The 22933-nt window shown below is 44.5% G+C and overlaps 1 pseudogene; it reads left to right on the top strand.

Moving 5' to 3' along the window:
- Positions 1-19159, top strand: part of LOC123486370 — a 96775-nt pseudogene extending 77616 nt beyond the window's left edge.
- The last annotated feature ends 3774 nt before the right edge of the window (positions 19160-22933 follow it).

Here is a 22933-nt window from a genome sequence, read left to right as displayed (position 1 = left end):
TGTGCCAAGCTCCAGAGCATTCCATTCATAAATTAGACAGCCTCCTCTAGCTGGGTGTTCAACCATGAATGGGATCGATTCCCACTCCCACCTGGTAGTTTGGGGTCTGTGTAAGGTATGCACCCAGCCCCCATCTGGTAACCCTATACTCTGCTCCAACTCAGCCCCCACAGCCAGACAAGATTGAGCACCGGATAAAGCTGCCTCCTCCCCCCGTAAGAAGCACGGTTTGTTTGGCCCTACAAAGCCATTACCCATGATGCCTCTCTCCTGCACCCTGCACGCGCTATATAATGAACCTAGCAGGCCATTAATAAACAATCTATTTCTATGAAGCTTTGGCAATTTGTATTCAATATGTTTGTCTCCTTTGAAAAATGGTGGCTCCACTCTCCCTCCCGTGTAAGCTAATTATTTGTGCATGATAAAAAAAAAGATAGAGGGGCCAACCATAGTCAGGCGAAATGTCCAAAGGATTAATTTTGCCCTCTCAATTCCTTTTTGAAATTATTTCTTTATCTCTCTCTCCCCAAGGACAGCTACCGTGTTATTTATGCCTGGAATAGGAGCTCGCAGATCCTTTGTATGCATACAAGATCACAATGCAGTCTCCATCTCTCACATGTATTATAATCTTCAAGCAATTATCAGCCTGGCCGTGGCTCCTCTCCCTCCCATCCCTCTATATGTATATATAAAACCAAAGGACTGGGACTTGTTGGGCCAGCATATCTTAAGGCTGTTGATGGATCTCAGGCCTAGTCTCCCACTCCCCATAACTCAAGCTGGTGGACAAAGGCCCTCAGGGAGAGGCACGGGGGGGGTGGAGGATGGGGGATGGGGAGGAGGGTATATTGGTGTGCGTTTAAAGGAGATATCCCCATTGTAAAGCCAGTGTTTTTTCTTCCACCTCCTTAGAGGTAGCATGTGATTTATTAATGTACAGATGTTGTTGGTGATATGTATAGCTACCTTTATTACCAACCAATACCTTGATAGTATGGTAAATGCCCCCATCAGATTTTAGACACAGCTAATACAATGATGAATGCTAATATAATGATATGTCTAAGAAAAAGAGCCAACATATGGCTTAATTTAATTGCTACAGAGCATACTTTGGCTATTGTAATGGATTATAAATGGTTGATGATCAAATTAAACTAAATTGCTTGAAGAATTTATGAATATTCTTTCCTTGCTCAACTTCATCTAATTCCAGTGGAGGTTGGGGGTTGTTTTTCCTAAGGATACTGTTGAAGTCTTCACAATAATGATTAGACTATAATGTTGCGTAACAGAGTGTAATGCCTGCGATGCTCAGTGACATTCTCCAGAGGTGGTTTGTGGTGTTTAATTGGGTAAAACAGGCAGGTTTGTTAGTGTTGGTGTGTCTGTGTGTGAGGCTGTGTTATCGTTACCTCTCCTTGGATCTCTCTGTTTGCTGCTCCTGACGTCTCGCTAACAACCACAGAATTAATAACACTGCTTATATACAACTCTACTTCCTGCTGCTCACCTAGTCCTGTCTTCTCTCTCTTCTTCTCCTTCTCTCCTTCCCCCTCTCTCCTTCCTCTCTGTGTGTCCTTAATACCCCTCCTACCCTATCTTTTACCCATCCTGTCTACCTTCCTGTCCCTGTCTGTCTTACTGGCCTGGTGACACACGTGGCTCTCTCTTAGGGCTTTGGGTTTGTAACTTTTGAAACGAGCACAGATGCCGACCGTGCACGGGAGAAACTAAACGGGTAAAATCGTGAGAGGGACGCAAAATAGAGAGTGCTTTTCCTTATTTCCTGTTTCCTTTCTTCTTCTTCTTCTTCTTCTACCTCCTGCCTGCTGACCTCTCCCTTGCCCCTGCTCTCACCTTTGTCCCACAAGAGAACTGCATATAAGCATGTGCCCGCTGTGTGTGTGTGTGTGTGTGTGTGTGTGTGTGTGTGTGTGTGTGTGTGCGTGCATGCATGCATAATGGTATGTGTCGGAAGCACTCAGTGGAACCAGAGATCCATACATGTCAAGATGGACGTGCCAGTTGTCCATCATTATGACTGGAGAGGGAATGCATGCTCTCATCATCCCATAAGGACCTCACTGTCACATCTGGATAAAGAAGACCTACCTACCTACCAACACACCCTGTTGACATCAATTGGTCTTGCCTGTTTTTTTTGTTTTGTTTACTTTTCATGTTGGTCTTGTTTACTATAAATTAAGGTCACTATTCAGTCATTCCCATCAGGTCAAAATGGAGGGAATCTAAGTGGTATGTCTTTTTGTTTTTCTTTTGAATACGTTTGTTTATCCAACCAATTACCTGTGTTGCTTTTGGCTTTTTCTCTTTCATATCCGTAGATAATTGGTGCATGCTTTCCCACTTGCTACAGTAATAGAATCATCTCAAAAGAAAATGTAAATGATGAATAACATTCATGTAAAGGTGATTCAAGGCCATTGTCTCCTCTGGCTAATTGAACCTCTCCAGTCCTGTGAACTTCATGGTCATTTGCATAATTCAGACTGAATTTGTGTGGTATTTCTCTGCCAGTCATTTGGCCTGCCTTTTGATGGGTATTTTATAACTGTGGCACCATTTTTTTTGGGGGAACAGTGAACAATGCAACAGCAAGAGTGAGACAAACAAAAAAAGTGGCCAACCCGTACACAAATGGTAAGATCTGCCTCTGTCTAAGCTACAACTTTGTTCAGATACTGTAGATGAAGGACAATATTCACGAGTTTGGGGTTCTCTTACTTTGTTTAACCCTGCTTAACCCATACACACTATCTCTCTCTCTCTTCTCTCAATCTCTCTCTCTCTCTGTCTCTCTATCTCTCTCCCCATAGGCTGGAAGCTGAACCCTGTGGTGGGAGCTGTCTATGGTCCTGAACTGTAGCCGGTAGGAGATCCTTCTCTACTCCACTCCTCTAGTCAGCACCACTCTAGCTTTACTCCACTCCTACAGTCTAGCACCACTCTAGCTCTACTCCACTCTCTAGTCTAGCACCTCACTCTAGCTCTCTACTACACTCCTCTAGTCTAGCACCACTCTAGCTCTGCTTTTACACCCCTTCTGGGCTCAGCACCACTCTCGCCTACTACACTCCTCTAGTCTAGCACCACCCTAGCTCTACTACACTCCTCTAGTCCTGCACCACCCTAGCTCTACTCTACTCCACTCCCTTCTAGTCTAGCACCACTCTAGCTCTACTACACTCCTTCTAGTATAGCACTACCCCAGCTCTACTACACCCCCTCTAGTCTAGCACTACTCTAGCTCTACTACACCCCCTCTAGTCTAGCACCACTCTAGCTCTACTACACTCCTCTTGTCTAGCACCACTCTAGCCCTACTACACCTCTAGTCCTTGCACCACTCTACGCTCTACTCTACTCCACCTTCTAGTCCACCACTTTAGCTCTACTACACTCCTCTAGTCTATACCACTTCAGCTCTACTACACCCCCCTCTCTAGTCTAGCACCACTCTAGCTCTACCCCACTCCTCTAGTCTAGCACCACTCTAGCTTCTACTACCCCCCTCTAGTCTAGCACCACTCTAGCTCTACTACACCCCCTCTAGTCTAGCACCACTCTAGCTCTACTACACCCCTCTAGTCTAGCACCACTCTAGCTCTACTACACTCCTCTGAGTTCAGCACCACTCTAGCTCTACTACTCCTCAAGTTCAGCACCACTTTAGCTCTACTCACTCCTCTAGTTCAGCACCACTTTAGCTCTACTTTACACCTCCTCAGTCTAGCACCACTCTAGCTCTACTACACCCCTCTAGTCTAGCACCACTCTAGCTCTACTACACTCCTCTAGTCTAGCACCACTCTAGCTCTACTACAATTCCTCTAGTCTAGCACCACTCTAGCTCTACTACACCCCCTCTCTAGTCTAGCACCACTCTAGCTCTACTACACCTCTAGTCTAGCACCACTCTAGCTCTACTACTAATTCTCTAGTCTAGCACCACTCTAGCTCACTACACCTCCTCTAGTCTAGCACCACTCTAGCTCTACTACAATTCCTCTAGTCTAGCACCACTCACTCTACTACACTCTAGCGAGTGCTTCTATCACACAGACCCAATCCACATCCTACCCACTGGTTTTATTAGAACCTGGCTCAGTCTCAACCTGCTTCCAACACAAAATTCTCTGTAAATCAAAGTGGATCTGGAAGTAGAACTGTGGGCCAGATAAGAAGTGGATGATCCAAGCCTCACAGAGAGAGCGGAGGCACCTGAGCAATTGTTTGTGGGGTGTGCAATGTAAAGCCGAAAAAATGATTTTAAGACCAAGCCGCCCCAGCAACTGTTATCAGATTGGGGAGGCTGCTGCCATCGGATGGATTTGCCAACTGCACCAGATTGACTTTACAGACCTAACCAAATAAGAGAGATTGAGTGAGCGATATTTTTGGCACCTTCCATGTCGAAGGCTGGTATTCCTCATGGTCAGGGTAATGGAGGAATGAGACAAGCTCAGTGGGGTTTTCCCTATCTCTCTCCCTGCCACTTTTATTGCTGTATGTTATATGAACCCTTTGCATTTATGAGGGGGGAAATGGTACTATTTCATTTGGAAGAAGTGCTGAGCACATCGCACCACTTTAACGGCTTTCCTTTCTGCTCATTAGACTAAAATCTGTTCATTCCCCGGACAGCTTTACGGCGAACCTCTAAATAACTGTCCATGACAGAAAGCAGTCATCTATCATTTTCATTTCATCTCCAGACCCTCTCACCCTCCTCCTCAACCCCCTCACCCTCCCCCCAACACTCCCCCGGTTCCAACACCATCTTCCCTTGACAACTACACCCCCCCACACACACCACCATCCCTTTCCCAATACACACACACAAACACACTCCTCATGAAATACTCAGATGCATTCAAAATCATGCAGATCCCATACAAATGAATACACACCAAGATATGTTTATATATTCACAACACTCACATTTTTTCATTTATAGATTCACACATTCCTATACACACATATTCTGACCTATGCAGCACACATGCACGTACACACACACACAAACACACACACACACAAACACACACACACAGATAAACACACACACAAACACACTAGCCCAAATCATGTAATAAATCAGAGGGAGTGTGGTCCACCATTCAAGGCAGGGGAAGCGGGGGGCGATGGTGATTTATTGGCTGCTAATTTCTCAAGTCGTCTTGACATGGCGCTGAAGTTTGCCAAGCCTAAACGACAACATATGCTTGCCAGCTGGGGACATGGGAAACATAAATAAGAGATACATTTCTGTAACAAAAAGCCCTAACTGGGAGCCAACAGGTCTGCCTTTAAACAACAGCTGACCCCGAAAGAAGAAACACATTTTAGTGGTTCCATCCATGGAGGTATTCTTGAATAATCATGGCTACATTTAATATACTTTGGGTGGGAGTGAAATGGGATGTAAAGGTGATTAATCACTGTTTATCAGTCCTCATTTCTGTGCAGGAGATCAGTGAAATTGGGAGCAATAAATCGTGGTGTGGTGACAAGCGTGCACTCCGTCTCCATTCGTCCTGGCGCTACAGGTTTATTGTCCTCAAACCCATTCAGGAGAATGACGGATGAGAGCTTCACGCAGGCTCCCTGCTCTTAACCTCTTGCAGGGTACACTGGCTCCTCCTACTGATAGGAGGCTGCGTGGCGGTGACTGGGGTAGTGGCGGCGCCAGCCCCAGCCCTGTAGTGTGTACCCCCAGACCCGTGTCCTCTGCTGCCTCCTGCCTCCTCTCCCACTGCAACCCAAGCCTTCCCTGGAGCCCTCCGTAAGGGGGCTGTGGAGGGGGTCCTGTGAACAGCAGGCGCATTGGGTTCCCACTCAAATGGACTGGGGGGATAGGGGGTGGGGGGGGGTAGAGGGTGAGAGATATTAGGGCAGAGACAGATAGCATTGTCTAGTATGGGGGATATTTTGTTGTATTTTCGTCTAAATACATCTCCAGGGAGGAATGTATATTACTATGAAAATATGAATATTATGTAATACCTCAACTCATGAATGATGGTAGGTTGTATTTCAATGGTGTATTTCCTAGTCTTTTCTATAGCATGGTGTGTCAATTTCAGCACATTTGACAGCTACCAAGTCGCTCTGCCTGCCTACACTAACTGAACCAGGGAATCCATTTCAAACAAGCACTGTACGAGTCAGAGAGCCACTTCTTCTCTCTGCTACTAATTCATAAGGGGATAGAAGGAGATGAGTAGAGCTCCTGATGTTTTCACTTCCAAAGGTGAAGTTTGGTGTGGACCGTCTGAAAGCCACCAGCTGAGTAAATGACAGAATAGAAAGGCTAATTGTCATATTAATATATCTGGACAGATCCTCTCATTGTTGAGGGGATAATTAAGCTCCAGTGACTTGATTAGATTAAGCTGTTTTGGGTCCCCAGTGCTTGGATTAAGTGCTCATTCCACTGACTTATTTGAGCAGGAAGCATTAAAGAGATCAACATTGTGAGAAAAAAATGTCAAGGCTGGCTTTGACCCAATCATTTGCACAGAGCAGGATTAGGAGAGGTTAGGTCCGACTGGCTGGCTGGCTGTGTAAAGGTATTGAGCTCCCCTCAGCTTGACACGTATGACATATGAGGTGCGGTGTGACCCTGCCGCCCTCCAGCACATTACTCCGATTTTCCCCCAGCCATCCATCCTCTCTCTCTCAGAAAGGTGTTTGACTTTGGTGGCTAGACCAGGTTTGTGCTCCCATACGCCGCTGTAGCTGTTGTTGCTTTGCATGGGTTTACCAAAGTGTGACAACAACTTTTGATTTATGGGTTATTATTGAAGCAGTGTAGCCTATCGCCAACTCCTTATGAGTTTACATTCACATATATCATATATCATAGCACGCAGATTGCAAACAACCCCCCCCCCCCCCCCCACCACCCCCCCACCTAAAAGAAGGAAATAGAAGATTTGGAGCCCTAAAAATGCTAGCGATTTGTACAAGGGAGAAAAAAATAACTCCTGAAAATATCAAAGAGGATTGTTTTTGCCCTTTAGCAACTGAGCTTATATGTCAGACTCTCCCAAAAAGAGACTAATTTAAATGTCAAGGTCAGCATTATAAATCACCAAAGCGAAAGGGCCACCTTGTGAGTCTTACCAGTTTATTGCTGCTGGGTCGGCAGCAAACAAAGTGCCCTGGCTGCTCGGGAGGAAATAGGGGGCGTTTCCCGCCCAAATGAGATGCAGGAGTTGAATATGTGTGGAGCCCCTAATGGAGGGAGATGTTAATGGCATCAGACATTAAACCTGGCTGTCCGTGTTTTTAAAACCACCACTAATCTGTCTCCCTGTCAGCAGGGTTGCTGGTGTGTACTGTTCATTAGGACGCTTCCCAATCCCATCCACCTGCAGGGTTAACACTACATTACATTACATACAGCCAGCCGTAATGGCCATTGTCCCCCAGGCTAAATCCTATACCGGTCTATAGGAGTGGTTCTATACGGGGTACTTTCATATAACTCCATTGCAGACTTACTGTAAAATCACTACGTGTGATTCCACTGTGTTTAGTGTCCATTGGAAGATCATTTGATAGTGTTGCAAAAATGAATTCACCCAAATCATGCCACGGTAATGAATTAATCAGTCCGGGGGAGATGAGGGGGCTTTTTGCCCAGGATGAAGAATAATAAAAGTCATGGGTTAGCAGTGTTGTGGTGGAGTGGGGGAGGAGAGGAGAGGAGGAGACTGGGGCGAGAGCAGGAGGAACCTTTAACACAGGGCCAGGTTAATCATGTTGAGACAGAGAGAGAGAGAGGAGGGGGTTTTTCAGCTAAAAAATAAAAAAAAAAAAAGAGAGAGAGAGAGAGAGAGAGAGAGAGAGAGAGAGAGAGAGAGAGAGAGAGAGAGAGAGAGAGAGAGAGGTGTTTGTATGCAGCGCTGCAGTTCGTAATCAGACAGTGACTGGACTGATTGAAGGTTAAGGAGAGATCTGGGGATCTCCCAGCCTAGAGCCTGTCCTCTAATCTGTAACGATGGAATTTATAACGCTGACCCTGGCACCTCCCCCCAACACCCCCCACCCATCCCCCATCACCATTGGCTGGTAACTGCTGCTGGAGGACAGGTGTGGGACTGTGATAGGCTGAGGGGGGTCACAGATGGGGTTTGGGATGGGGTCAGCCGGAGGTTTGGGTCTCAGTGGTCCCACTGTCCAGCCCATCTGCTCCATGCTCCCACAGGGCCTACACATCCAGCATGGCTGCACAGCAACCTTCACCTCCCACCTGTCTGTCTGTCCTACAACACCACACAACACTGTTCCTTACCTACCTACAACAACCTAGAACAACCTTCCCCCTCCCCCTCAGCTAGCATACTGTTGCCTAAACCAGGTGAATGCCACGGTGTGAAACTAGTGGGATTGCATCCATTACCAGGTTGTGTTTCAAGGCTACCCTTGGGTGGCGAGGGAGGCGGTGGCAGGCGGTGCCAGGAAGGATGCGTACAGCAAATGTGGATCCTTGCTGAGTACGGCACATAGCAGTGGCTGGGGAAGGGGAGAGTGCTCGATGAGGCGCACCCAGAAAATATTATATCTATTGTTTCCTTGTCTTTCCCTAATGTATTCTGTCATAGGAGAAACCACTGCCACATGTCTCTATATAATGTGTTCTGTCAGTAATGTAAGCAATGCCAACATTCCATCTCTCTGAAGTCCTCCTTCCTATGTGTTTTTTTCACAGTAACAGGTTTCCCTTACCCGGCCACAGGGGCTACGGTGGCCTATAGGGGTGCCCACTTGCGAGGCCGGGGGCGGGCTGTGTACAACACCTTCCGCACAGCACCTCCTCCACCACCTATTCCAGCCTATGGAGCGTGAGTATCTGTGGACCTTTAGTACACTTTACTGACAACATCAACAATGAACCATGCTATTATAACAGTTCTACTCTCAAATGTTTGGTGGCTGCATTTGCAAACAATTGTGTTATTTCATGTGTGTGCATTTGTGCATAAGTGCAGAATGTGTATGTCTGTCTATCTTTGTGTGTGTGTGTGTGTGTGTACATGTATATGTGTGTTGCAAAGGATGAATATCAAGGCCATAGGAAGCTATAGAAAGCAGAGATAGCATATTACTGGGCAGGTCTCACTGGACTGTGATGATCTCCTGGTTGATGTGAAGCATTCAGCCTCACACTCCTCTCTTATCAGCACACTGCCTGCCTGGCTGGCTGCCTGCCTGGGTGTCTGGGTGGCAATGAGAGTGTAGGGGAGAGGAGAGGTCTAGCTAACCCTGGGCCTAGCCTGGCTGCCTGGCTATCTGTGATTAGATCAGGGCCTGTCTGTGGCGATGAGTGGAGAGTAGAGGGGAAGAGAGGAGAGGGGAGGAGAGGGCTCCAGTGATGAGACGGTCCCTAGGACTCTGGGTCCTCTACACCTCCCACCCCTCTGGGGCTCTCCTCTCCTCTCCTCTCCTCTCCTCTCTCTCCTCTCCTCTCCCTCTCCTCCTCTCCTCTCCTCTCCTCTCCTCTCCCCCTCTTCTCCTCTCTCCTCCCCACCTCCTCTCCTCTCCTCTCCCTACTTCCTCTCCTGACGTCCCAGTGATTTATATGTTAGCATCACATGACCGAGCTCCTTCCCTGCTGAGCTCTCTCTTTTCATCCCCCCGTCCCTTTCTCTTCCTCTTCTACCTCCTCCCCTCCACCGTAGCCTCCTGACAACACTGCAGTGAATGGAATATTTTTTTTTTTACCAGAGCAGAATATTGCATGGGAATTGTGAAATGGATGCATTTCCCCCCCTAAATATGTCATTCATTATTTGTGGTGTGCTGCAGCTGCTAAGAGCTGACCCTGTAGACGTGCAGAGCCCACTTCCATCATTCTTGTTTTACGGCATGCAAATGTCTGCTTGACTTGCTCTCATTGGAAATAGGCTAGGATCAAAACATCAGTGTGCCGATCCAATCTGGCTGCATATAAAACCACCCATAACCCAGATTAACTAACGCGTCTCCCCCATTGCTCTCTCATTTCACAGAGTGGTGTACCAGGATGGCTTCTACGGAGCAGAAATCTATGTAAGTACCGTTGGCTCTTTCTCTCTCTGCGTGCTCAGATGAAACAGAAGTAAAGCAGACAAAAGCAGCCAGCCCTGGAGACTCGCATCTCTCCAGCCCCAGGTTCCCCCTGCCTCTCTGCCAAGCCCGCGTCGATTAGGCCTCTGTCTGCCGTGCCAAGAAACCCGACAACAAAATGTAAAACCCCCTCAGCTCCTCCCTCCTCTCCCTCTCTCTCCTATGATGTCAGACTTTGGCAAACAGACAGACCCCAGCTCAGTGTCCCGTGTCAAGTCGGGTCGTCTCTCCCCTTAAAATGGCTTTTGGAGGTGGCTTGTCTCCGCCCTATATCTGTACCTGTCTGTGTGTTTGTGTGTTTGTGTATGTGCCTGTCTGTGTGAGTGTGTGTGTGTGTGTGTGTGCGCGTGCGTGTTTGCGAGCATGCATGCCTGCCTGTCTGTCTCTGTCTGTCTCTGTGTGTCTGGGCGTGGACAGCCCTCTCTCTCTCTGTCTGGCCCAGGGGGCCATCGTGGGGCCTTAGTGGGCCTGTGTGCCTCCCAGCCATCACGGTGTGAGAGATAAGAGGAGCGGAGGCAGATAAAGGGATTAAGCTTCCCTCTGGGGCTGTCCATGCAGGCAGGGGCCACAGCACACACAGCGTCAGGCCGGCCCCAACGCACGCTGCCCTTGACAGAGAAAAGGGGGACGCTGTGGAGATAATGCTGAAATTACCACGCTGCCCCAGTTTGACAGCAGTCCAAGCGTTTGTGGGGGATGTAATTTGTTGTTTGTATCTGTAGTTTTTTTTCTCCCTCCCTGTCCTCTGCAATAGGGAGATGACAGCAGGCCCAGACAACAGTGCTACTGATTGCCTCTTACTTTCACCCTGTCTGCATATGAGCAAAGGGCCAGTGTCTGGGAACAAAAGTGCTGGACTCCACAATGATATATGGCTCAAACACAGCCCCATGTCGTAGCACTGTTTGTGAGTGGCTGTTAGCGACACCAGCGGCCATAGAGTGAACATTGTAGAGGAGAAGTGGCTTAAAGCGGTCATGTCGGCCCTGGGTGTTTGGCTCCAAACCCTTCCCTCCTTCCCTCCTTCCCTCCCTCCCTCCTCTCCTCACCTCCAGCTAAGCCCTGGGTCTCAGTGCCCTCTGACCAGTCCCGGGGTATCTCGCCCCATCGCTCAAGCCGTCAGCCTTTCCCCCTGTGCTTTACTGCCATTAGTTTTGGCAGTGGCCACTGCACGGACACTGAACGGCTTCAGACTGCCCAAGTGCACCCAGAGTTTCTCCTGTGACAACAACAGCAAGTCCCACAAGCCTCTCTGTCCTCCACTATCATTTAGAAGACAGTAGCCATGTCTGTCACTGTCATTACCTAGTCAAATTCCATTCATTTCAACAGTCCTGAAGCACTTGCCATTAAAAAGAGCATCCAGGATGATACCACAACATGAGACCCTGCTTCACAGGGAGTATATTAGGAATGGTGTATTGATATTCATACACACTCAGGCACACACGTGACGTGTACACGCATGCACACACACTGGGGCGAGACACAATAACAAATGTGTTGGACTGTTGTGTGCAGGATTTGACAATGTGTGCAAGTGATTTATTGTGGCTGTGTGTTGTTGGGTTCTGTTGCTGTAATCAGCAGCACGGTCTCAGGGCATGGCCGTCCCACAGGAACTCCTCTGCCTGGCCTTAGCCATGACTTCCTGCCTCCATGGGCAGGAGGGATGACTCAAACCCAGCGCCTCTGACCTGATTCCCCAAAGAGCCCTGGCCACAGTAGTGTTGCTCGTCTTTGGACCCCCCCCCCCTCCCCAAGTTAAAAAATAAATGAAAACATGTATTATTAACAGCCACCTATTAGTGCTGAGTGATTAACTGAAATCTCGTTTATTTAGATTTTTTTCTGTGAGCTCAGTTTGCCCAGTTTCTCTATATTGTGCGATGTAGTAGGGAGTTGTAGTTTCCAACAGGCCAATATTTTACGCAGATTATCGTGGAAAACGTGGTAATTAACTACCTACTTGTCTGGTCTGTGTGGGGTGCACTGAGAGGGAGAGAATTTCTAAGTGATGAGACTCCATAGTTGGTATTCAGCATTATCTAAGTATTGAAGTTGCATAAAAGTTGCTTTACTGAAGAACTATTAAAATAGTGATTTTTGTCAGACAGCATGGACTCTATAGAGATGAGATGATGCTGAATAAATAATAAAGTCATCTAATAAAACAAAATGTAATATACACAACAACTGAAATGTTTTATTAAAGTAAATAGTAATGTAAATAAATTATTGCTAGTAAGTGATAAGCAGTAATGGGCAGTCACTACCATCATGGGACTTTTATTAATTGTTTTATATTGTGTTGTTACAGCATTCAACCAACATAATATGTAGTGCATTTAATGTTTAAAAATATATATACGAAAACCGTGATTATTTTTTAATAATCAAACCCGAAACCAAACCGACCTCAAAAAGCACTCTCAGCACTATCACCTATATACCCACCATAGGATGTAGGATGGAGATGGGCCAACGCTCCATTGGCGCTAATAGAAAAACAGTAGGTGAACAGCTTCATTTTTCAGTTGGAGTAATGACTGCTCTCCTCAATCAAGTTTTTAATTCCTTCTCCCACTCTGGCAAATTAATACACAGGTCCTGACATTCAAAACACTAAGCCCCAGTTACAGTGCCTTCAGAAAGTATTCATACCCCTTGACTTATTCCATATTTTGTTGTGTTACAGCCTGAATTCAACATTGATTAAATATATATTTTTCTCACAGATCTACACACAATACCCCATAATGACAAAGTGAAAACATGTTTTTAGAAATATTTGCTAATTTATTGAAAATGAAATATAGAAATATCACACATGTTAGAATCTTCTTTGGTCTTTCTGGGTAAGTCTCTAAGAGCTTTGCACACCTGGATTGTACAATATTTGCACATAATTACTTTTATAATGATTCAAGATCTGTCAAGTTGGTTGTTGACCATTGCTAGACAGCCATTTTCAAGTCTTGCCATTGATTTTCAATCTGATTTAAGTCAAAACTGTAACTGGACCACTCAGGAACATTCAATGTCATCTTGGTAAGCAACTTTTAGGTTATTGTCCTGCTGAAAAGTGAATTTGTCTCCCATTGTCTGTTGGAAGGATTTTGCCTGTGCTTAGCTCTATTCCGTTTCTTTTTATCTTAAAAAAACTCCCTAGTCCTTGCCGATGACAAGCATGCCCATAACATGATGCAGCCACCACTATGCTTGAAAATATGGTGGTACTCAGTGATGTATTGTGTTGGATTTGCCCCAAACTTAACGCTTTGTATTCAGGACATGAAGTTCATTTCTTTGCAGTTTTACTTTAGTGCCTTATTGCAAACAGGATGCGTGTTTTGGAATATTTTTTATTCTGTACAGGCTTCCTTCTTTTCACTCTGTCAATTAGGTTAGTATTATGGATTAACTACAATGTTGTTGATCCATCCTCAGTTTTCTCCTTTTACAGCCATTAAACTCAAACTGTTTTAAAGTCACCATTGGCCTCGTGGTGAAATCCCTGAGAGGTTACCTTCCTCTCCGGCAACTGAGCTGGGAAGGACGCCTGTATCTTTGTAGTGACTGGGTGTATTGATACACCATCCAAAGTGTAATTAATAACTTCACCATGCTCAAAGGGATATTCAATGTCTGCTTTTTTTATTTTTACCCAACTACCAATAGGTGCCCTTCTTTGCGAGGCATTGGAAAACCTCCCTGGTCTTTGTGGATTAATCTGTGTTTGAAATTCACTGCTCGACTGAGGGACTTTACAGATGCTTGTATGTGTGTGGTACAGAGATGAGGTAGTCATTCAAAAATCATGTTAAACACTATTATTTCACACAGAGTGAGTCCTTATTTATTATTATGTGACTTGTTAAGCACATTTCTACTCCTGAACTTATTTAGGCTTGCCATAACAATGGGGTTGAATACTTATTGACTGACGACATTTCAGCTTTTCATTTTTAAATAATTTGTAAAAATGTCTGAACTTCCACTTTGGAATTATGGGGTATTGTGTGTAGGCCAGTGAAACAACATCTCAATTTAATCCATTTTAAATTCAGGCTCTAACACACCAAAATGTGTAAGAACTCAAGAGGTGTGAATACTTTCTGAAGGCACTGTACGTCTTGGTTTGCTCCTGTGCAACACGGTACGTGTAAAGAAAAAGGGGTCTCTTCAATAATGCAGCAGGCCAGTGCTGCTTCCCCATTCTGAATGTGGACTGAATTTGGGGAGCGTTATCACACAACTGTTCTCTTCTGTCTCATGTGGACCGTGTTTTTCACCTCCTGTCACGCACTGTCCCCCAGAGGGAACGCATGGCTCCCCTCCCCAGTCTCACAGGGGATCATTAATTCTCCGCTGCCTCAGCCACCAAATATTAAACAGCTCCCTCTGGCTGTATTCTGGGAGTCTTGCACCTTGCGTTGCCTCTGTGCATACTCTTCAATTTAAAGAAATGTGACTTTTTGAATGGTTTCATATGAATACAGAATATGCAGTTCTGATATGTTCCCAACAATGGACAATGTTTCAAACCCGATGTTGGATCTTTTAGTAAATGCTATTCTTCTCCTCTTGTTTATACTAGTGATATACATGCTGTTGTGGGGGGTTGTCTAACTGTCTGAGTTTCCAACAGGGGGGTTACGCTGCATACAGATACGCCCAGCCCACCACAGCTGCTGCCTACAGTGACAGGTGAGTGCATTCCACGTGCTGCAATAATACATCATATAGAATAACTAATATTACTTGAAAAAAGAAAAGACCATTGATATTGTGATGGATTAAATTAGAAGTTGTGACAAGGTCTGACAAATGACTTCAACCTTTCCCCAATCTCCAAAGTATCTCCCACATAGAAGGGTGAAGATAAACTCTCTCTGGAGTTGTGACCCTCCCTTAGATTGAACTGTCCATTAGGAGATCCACTATGGCCTCAGGCTAAAGCACACAAAAAAGTAACCTTGTTCGACAAGATGAAAAAAGAACAGAAGATCTATCCCATGCCTCTCTGCCTTTGACGGGTGAGCGGGTATATCAACTGTATTTATGAATGGCCTGGGGTCTGCAGGAGGAAGGGAGAGAGGGATGGATGGATGGGCAGGGACTCTATCACTTCTGACTGATGTCATTCGGGTTCAGGTGTGCTCCGTTTGAGGAGGCGTGGCTGATTCATTCGGGCCTTCAAAGTCGCTGTCAGACTGGATGTGGGCTGGTTTGGGAATCTAATCTGGGAGGGATTGAGCATGTCACTTGTGATAACGTACACCCTGCCTGAGAGCCTGAAGATCATATCGATAATGTAAGATTTATCTGGCCTCGCCGCGCTGCGAATTATGAGCAGCCGTGCTCGGAGGAAGCAGAAATTGGACAGCGGCTTTTTCCTCTGGGAGTGATTTAATTCCTGTTTCTCTTGCCTATATTTTCCCCCTGAGATTTAATGTAATTCGCCCGAGTTGTTTGTTTTGGTTTGTTTTGCTTCCCTTGTCTGTTTGTTTCTTTTTGAATAAGCGGTCATGCCCATTGGATCAATAGGGGTTTGTCTCAGCAATACCTTATCAGACTTACCAGCGGAGCAATCAGCCAATCATGAAAGGAGGTCACAGGGATCATAAGAGGCTTGTAAAATCTCCGTAAAATATGAAACATTCATTTTCCAAAAAGCTTGTGCCCACAGGCCTGCTTTGTATTACAGAGGCCCTGCCAGGGGCCAATCGGCGTAGTGAAGCCGCGTGACGTAAGTTCTGAGGGGCCGTTTGACCCCAAGGTGGTTAGCAATGCCACTCTGGTGAGAGCCCATTTTGTAGATAGATTAGCCTTAGTGGGCCTCTGGGGTTTGGTGCTCACAGTAGATAAGAGTATCACAGAGACCACCTCTGACCATGTCATGGTAGAGCCCATCCTCTCCCATCTTCTCCCCAGGGAGCCTTCTCATCCAGCTCCTTCCCCCTCCACGTCCTGCTCACTGACCTTGGGTGTTGGACTCAAACGGGACACACCATATTTAGATCTTATATAACTTATATAATGTCCTCCTCGCCCCGCTCAAGCCATGTAGGCTGTATGTCTTGTCTCCTTGAGGAAAATGACATTTCTCCCTCTCGCCTCTTGGTTTTTATTCCTGGTTGATTTGATGCCCTCAGTCCTTGGCTGGGAGTGCCTTATCTGCTCCATACAGACCCTCATTTGCAAGCGAGCATTGAAGAAAAAAAAAGTCAATAGAGGAATATGTGAAGTCGAGTAAATAAATAAATAAGGCGCACATCTTGTCCTGTCTCAGAAGGAAATTGGAAGGATTAGTTCCAAACCAGCAACAATGAAAAGACAGGGGTGTGAGCCCACTGTTCAGCTTGGGTAAACAACAGCAGGGTGAGAGAGCGCACACAGACTGGGTCCAAGCCCTCCAGCACCTATATCTCTCTCTGTTTTCTCTTTCTTTCTCTCTGTTTCTCTTTCTCTCACCCCTCAGTACCCATCCCTACCAACTAATAGAGGTGACAATGAAAAGGACAATGTGTATTCACAGAGAATGATCCAATCACCTTTGAACTCCTTTTCTACTCAGCCTTGTATCATTTTCTGAACCAGGGGGTAGAGAGAGGGAAATAATTGTTTTAGAGACTTGAAAGTGTTGACTTTAGGGCCAAGTATCAAACAAGCATTGAAAATATACTCTACGTCAATGACCATAATCTCCTGGCCTTTTCCATTGCAGCTATGGCAGAGTCTATGCAACAGCAGACCCCTACCACCACACAATCGGCCCTGCCGCTACATACAGTGTGGGGACCATGGTAAGTCCACTCTCACTTTCCTCTGCACCCTGTTGTTGGCTAGCCATACTAACACAGAGCAGAGGCCACCAGCCGCAGTACTGTCGCTCCAGGAGCACTCGGAGATAAAGACCATTGAACTAAGCCAAGTCAGTGGGCTTTATTCCCTCTTTGTCATGCTGTTTGGCACGACCTAGTGGAGCGCAGCAGAATTCCCTGGCATGTGGTCATTGGGAATTCAGTGAAATGGATTTGTTTCATGTTATGTCACACAAGCTCACCTCATACAATGTTAATTTTATAGGGAATGATCACTACAACTAATTAAATCCAAACACATGGGCATTTTATACACTAGTATAATCATTCTATTCCTGCCACTATTCAACTCCAAATGAGTTGTTCCATTCTTTCTTTCAGCCAAACTCTAAACTTGAAGGGGTGAAGTTGAATCGTTAATGTCTGTTTTTAGCTAGCTTTTGCAGCTAACATCAAAGATGAAAATACTATCAGTAAAAGACCATCCTATAATGGGGAGATAGTTTCTCAATGTTTTGTTTTACAATGAGGGCATGCGACTGATAGACTTATTTGAAAGATTAACGACCATCAAACGCATGCAGCAGTGTGCCGTGGGACATGGAAGAGAAAGAGAGCGATGGAGGGAGGGTTCGAGGGAGGGCGTTCCCTCACTCACCCCTCCAGCCCACAAGGTTGATGGGACGAGCGCTCTCTGCCAGACAAATGACTCAAATTTACCATTCCGGCATGCATGCGATTTTTCAACAACATAAAAAACAGCGTACAGTTCCCCGGTGCAGCTGCTAGCTAAAAGCTTTCATTAATTAAGACATTAATTTTTTTCCTCTTCATTTACTTAATTAAAAACTGTGCTTCTTTTCCTCCAAATTTCCTTCCCTTTTCTGCCACTCTTAGTCAGGCTGAATTTGGCCCTTCATGTCTGAGCTTGGGTTGTGTGTGTGGGGCAAGTTGAGGGGATCACTGTGGTGGGGTGGAAGCTGGTGAGGTGCGAGACCCTGGTAGTCAATTAACCATCTTGACACAATAGGAGTTCAGAACTTACAGTGCAGAGACACACCATGAAATAGATTCAGAAGTGCTGAGAAAAAAATAATTGGTTTTGGTTACTAATTCTTTAGTCCTATTTGATTAATGGTTCGAAGGAGAGCACAGCGATTTTTGCATTTAGAATCCTTTCAATAATTAGTTCCTCCGAGGTTGCTTAAAATTCTCTTTGCTGATTTCCGGCGTGCAAAAAATGTGCTAATGCTTTTTTATACTGATGAAAGTTTTATACAAGTAAGAGGGTTCCCTTAAATGAAGGGAAATTAGCCTTTGAAGGTTTGGGGCTTCGCCTTTGGAGGTTGTCCAAAAAGCAGCAGAATTGCTCAGAGTACAGGGGATATATGTGTGTGTGTGTGTGTGTGTGTGTGCACGTGTGTGTGTGTGCACATGTGTGTGTGTGCGTTCATGCGTGCGTGTGTGTGTGTGTTTGTCCTGGTTAACCAGAGCATTGCAATAAACCTAGGGAGCAATATCCTCTGGTGCAATACACATCCAGAAAGGTGTGGGCACCACGGTTGGACTTGAAAGAGAATTATGATTAAACTCCTTTGAACTTAATTCGCTTTGGTTGGATCTATGACATTGTTGTAGCCTGGAAAGCCATTCCATAAGGAATGTTTTCCTACAGTCAAAAGCATGAAACAAGCACAGTATTTTCCAATTTGTTGCTTAATGTAATTAATGCATGGAAACTGCATTTGGAGGGCGGGCCCACTTCTCCATGTGGTATAACAAAAGAAGAATATGATATCTAGGAAAGGGTTTTTTCTGCTCTGTTAAAAAAGAGCAAAATGATTTCAGACCACGTTCCATACTTTATCACTACCAGGTTCTTATCCTCCAGCTCCAACACCTCGACCACCCCTCCTCATAACACACACACATACCCAACTTATGCATTCTCTATTGAACAATAACTATTATTACTTTGATTAAACCAGCTCAATTAAATGCTATTTAATCCCATGTCCTTCATACACAGACATTTTAACAAAACCAATAAAGGAAGGAAATTTGTGGAAAAAACAGAATTCAACAACCAAGCTGTCGCCCACCTTAATACTGATTGGTCCTTTTTCATCTTGATGTTGCAGGCAGCCTATACAGAAGGAGGGTACAGTCGCTTCACTCCCTACTAACAGAAAGAAAGAGAGAAAGACAGAGAGACATTACCCCCAACAAACAAAAAATCTAACAAATAAACAAACAAGCAAACACCTCGGTCCTTCGGTAGTGCTAATTTCAAACATCTAAAAGCTTCCAGGTCCCAATGCTGACCCCTCCCCTGACACCCGCCCTCCGCTGCAGCTGATTTCTACAACCTTTCTGATGTCATCATTGGTCTGCTCCTATGATTTGTTTTGTGTTCATTTGTGCTTTGATTGGATTTTCAGGAGAAGTTATGTTATGCACATGTGACTGCTGTAGATGGGTGCTGTGTCACCATAACCAATGTGAGCCTACTGTAGCACGCATGATGCATGATTAGAGAGGTGTGTTTCTGCTGTGGCTGTCAGCTGGATGAGAATCTACTAGGGCATTAGATACACTGTTATTTGGCCTATTCTTGAATTGGAATTCAATTCAATTCAATCAGGAAACGAAACATCGTATTTCAATTAGCATTACAAATACATCATTATGCCCTGCTAATTCTTATTTCACAAGACGCCGCTGTCAACTGTATGATTGCTCTGTAATGTTGAAGTATCCTAATGCACTTGAATTGGCGTCCTACCAGTGATGTGGTGTGACAGCATGCAGAGTGAGGGCCATTGCACCACAGAGAGGGGTCAGAGTTCACCTGGGGTTGAGACTGGGCTAGCTCTCGCTAATGTGATGGCACTCTAGGCTAAATGACGTAGGATTGTGAAGGATTCAATGTCTTAGTTTATTTCCGGCAGATTTTTTCCACACTGATTCGCATGTTCATGTATTATTAACTGAGGTGAATGTGACGTTTAGAGGTGGGTAATCATTATTTTTAGTAGGCTACACTGTCGATTAATCTATGAAGTAGTGCAATTCCTGATAACTATTCACTTTTCAGTATTGCACAAAAACATTCTGTACCTCAGGATAAACCACTACAAGTGATTTGATCTGACAGCTAATTGTATCAGTAGAGTGCTTGTCTGTTCATTTAAGATTTTCTTGACATAATCAGTGCTTGACTTGGGCAGGAGCTTACCGGAGCTGAGCACCGGCACCTCAGATTTTCTACTGCTTGAGCTCCTGCACCTAGATATAAACAGTACCAGCACCCAAAATGAGTACCGGCACCTCTTTCAGTCCAAGTCAAGCATACCCACCCAACACTACCAATGGGTTCCCCCACTTTACAATGACAGAGCATTGTCTTATTGGTTTATTTTGGCCAAATCTCTCTGGAAGAGCTGAATTACTAGAGCAGGTAGAGTGAGAGAGAGATGTCGATTATGAGGAGAGAGATGGACTGTGAACATGATTGTATCATATTCCACATTCAGGAGAAAATACCTTGTTCCGTATGTGTTATAACGCCTGCGTGTTGTCATACCATATTAATGTACTATAGTAGTGTCAATCACGTCTTCAACTCAGTAGTTACCCCATATGAACTCTTGAGAAAATGGGAACATTGCAAAAGAAACTATTTTGGTAAGTAGATCAAGCCAAGAACCACATTATATATATTATAAAAGAGACAGCTCCACGCGCATAAAATAATCCCCTCTGCCTTGGTCAAAGAGAACCTCATAGCTTTGAATTCTCCCTCTCACTGCCTACCAATTCCTAATGATGCCCGTCATTACAGCTGTTGTTTCAAAATACTATTTTGCAGACGGCTACTTCCACACTGAACTTAACTGGAGAGTGAAACTTCGTAATTACTATAGTACCAGTTGATCCGCTTGAAAGGAAATAGAGTATTTGAATCCCCTTGTTCAGTTTGGGGGCAGATAAGTCATACATGAGTTGAATAGGAAAGCCACGGTGTCAGAGACTGAGAGCAAACATCTTAATGAATGCTGCTCTTCTGAAGCCATCGTTTAGCAAATACACTGAAGGAGGCCATAGTATGACGTATAGTAATTACTGCTTTTCACTGTCTGTGTGTTTTTGAGGTTTGGCTACTTCCTTGCTCTAGTCTAGCCATACTGAACTAACTCTCTCACTAAATTACTTTATAACTCCTGACTCATTGATAACCTAACCTTGATACAGTAAAACAGAATCTTCCACTTTAAGCACCCACTCATTTCCTGTCTGCACCAGCCATACCGTATGTACCAGCTAGCCTATATCAGCACATGAACCAGCCTGATAAGATGCTAGCTCCTATGAGAGGAACATCAATGCCCAGGAGGGGTGTTAGCCGCCATGCCTCACCACCACAAATTAGAGCAGGCTAATTAGCCACTATCAATCACTGTATCGCTAGCTTCACTTACAGGCCATTCCTACACTATAGCAATGTGCAGATCTCAGTCTACCAGCAGCTACATTTCACAGTTAATAGAGAGAGTAGGCCTAGAACACATATTTTCATTTATATCCTCTTCTTTCAGTGTTACTCGTGGTCAGTTTTATTCTTATTTTTATTTAGCAGACGCTCTTATCCAGAGCGACTTACAGGAGCAATTAGGGTTAAGTGCCTTGCTCAAGGGCACATCGACAGATTTTTCACCTAGTCGGCTCGGGGATTAGAACCAGCGACCTTTCGGTTACTGGCACAACGCTCTTAACCACTAAGCTACCTGCCGCCACATGAGGACATTGCAGTGATGTCGTGTTTTTACTAGGATGGGTTTGAGCGTTGTCATTCAAAGTTGTGATGTGTCCGTACAACTCTTCCTCCCTTTATAATCAATGTATTCATTGTTACACTGTTAAAATGTCAGATTATCAAGGCTTCATATAAATAGCTAATAGATATTGTGTCTTATTATATTTTGCTAAATATTATAAATGTGTATCTAAAGTGTAGAGGCTGGAAGGTTTTTCAGTTTTATAATATCTTCTATCCCATTAATTTTTCATAGCTAGCTACATTATGAAAAACACTCAATTAAGGTGATAAAGCACATGCCCAGTCATATACAGTTTGCTAACATTTAAACATGTTTATTTGTGTAAGTTGAATGCACAGTTTGTTAATTCATTATTTATGATGTATTTACTATTATAGTCAGTAAGCCTTGATAAGCTGACTGTCTAATTTCTTTATCCATCCAAAAGATTTGTACAATAAAAGAGAAACAAGCAAAAAAGTTACACTTCCTGTAAATATATACATGTATATACACATATATTACCAATTATCTGATTATCTGGTTTCTATGTATTCATATATATATAGTGGTTTTATCTGTGTATTCTCAGTTCAGCTGAACTTGTTCTATGAATTGTATGTCATTTCTAAAAAATTATATATTGTCTGAAAGGTGTAAGTAATTGGCTTTTGATTTATTGGTACAGTATATTACATTTCCTTCCTCTTCTTTCATCAATGATTTAGTTGTTAGTATATGTGACGTATCTAAGCAACCTCTGATTGTTTTGAGTGTCAGAATAAAGCGATAGAGCATTTTGTTTGTCATTAGCGCTCTATGTTTAATCTGTTGCTAGCTTGTTGATTGTTATCCTGATCAGGCACAGTAAAGTGGAATCTTCTACAATTCCTGTTCACGGTTAATGAAACCCAATATTTCTACAGGTTTAAACCAGCATTGTATAGATAAGTAGATGTTCAATTTAGGTACAATGCAATGCATTGAACATCCTCAGTGACTGTGGCCACTTGCTACAGCACCGGCCCAACCCTCCCCTGAATTGACTTGTCCATGAGTGATTAATATATTTGTCAGTGCAGCTCCTCCAGTGCTGGCCTGCCTGTCAGTGAGGAGCACTATATGTAGCGCAGGTGCTTT

This window comes from Coregonus clupeaformis, unplaced genomic scaffold (genome assembly GCF_020615455.1).
Source record: "Coregonus clupeaformis isolate EN_2021a unplaced genomic scaffold, ASM2061545v1 scaf1178, whole genome shotgun sequence".
Lineage (NCBI taxonomy): Eukaryota > Metazoa > Chordata > Actinopteri > Salmoniformes > Salmonidae > Coregonus > Coregonus clupeaformis.
The sequence above is the reverse complement of the archived record's forward strand: the minus strand, read 5'-3'. Positions and strand labels throughout refer to the sequence as shown.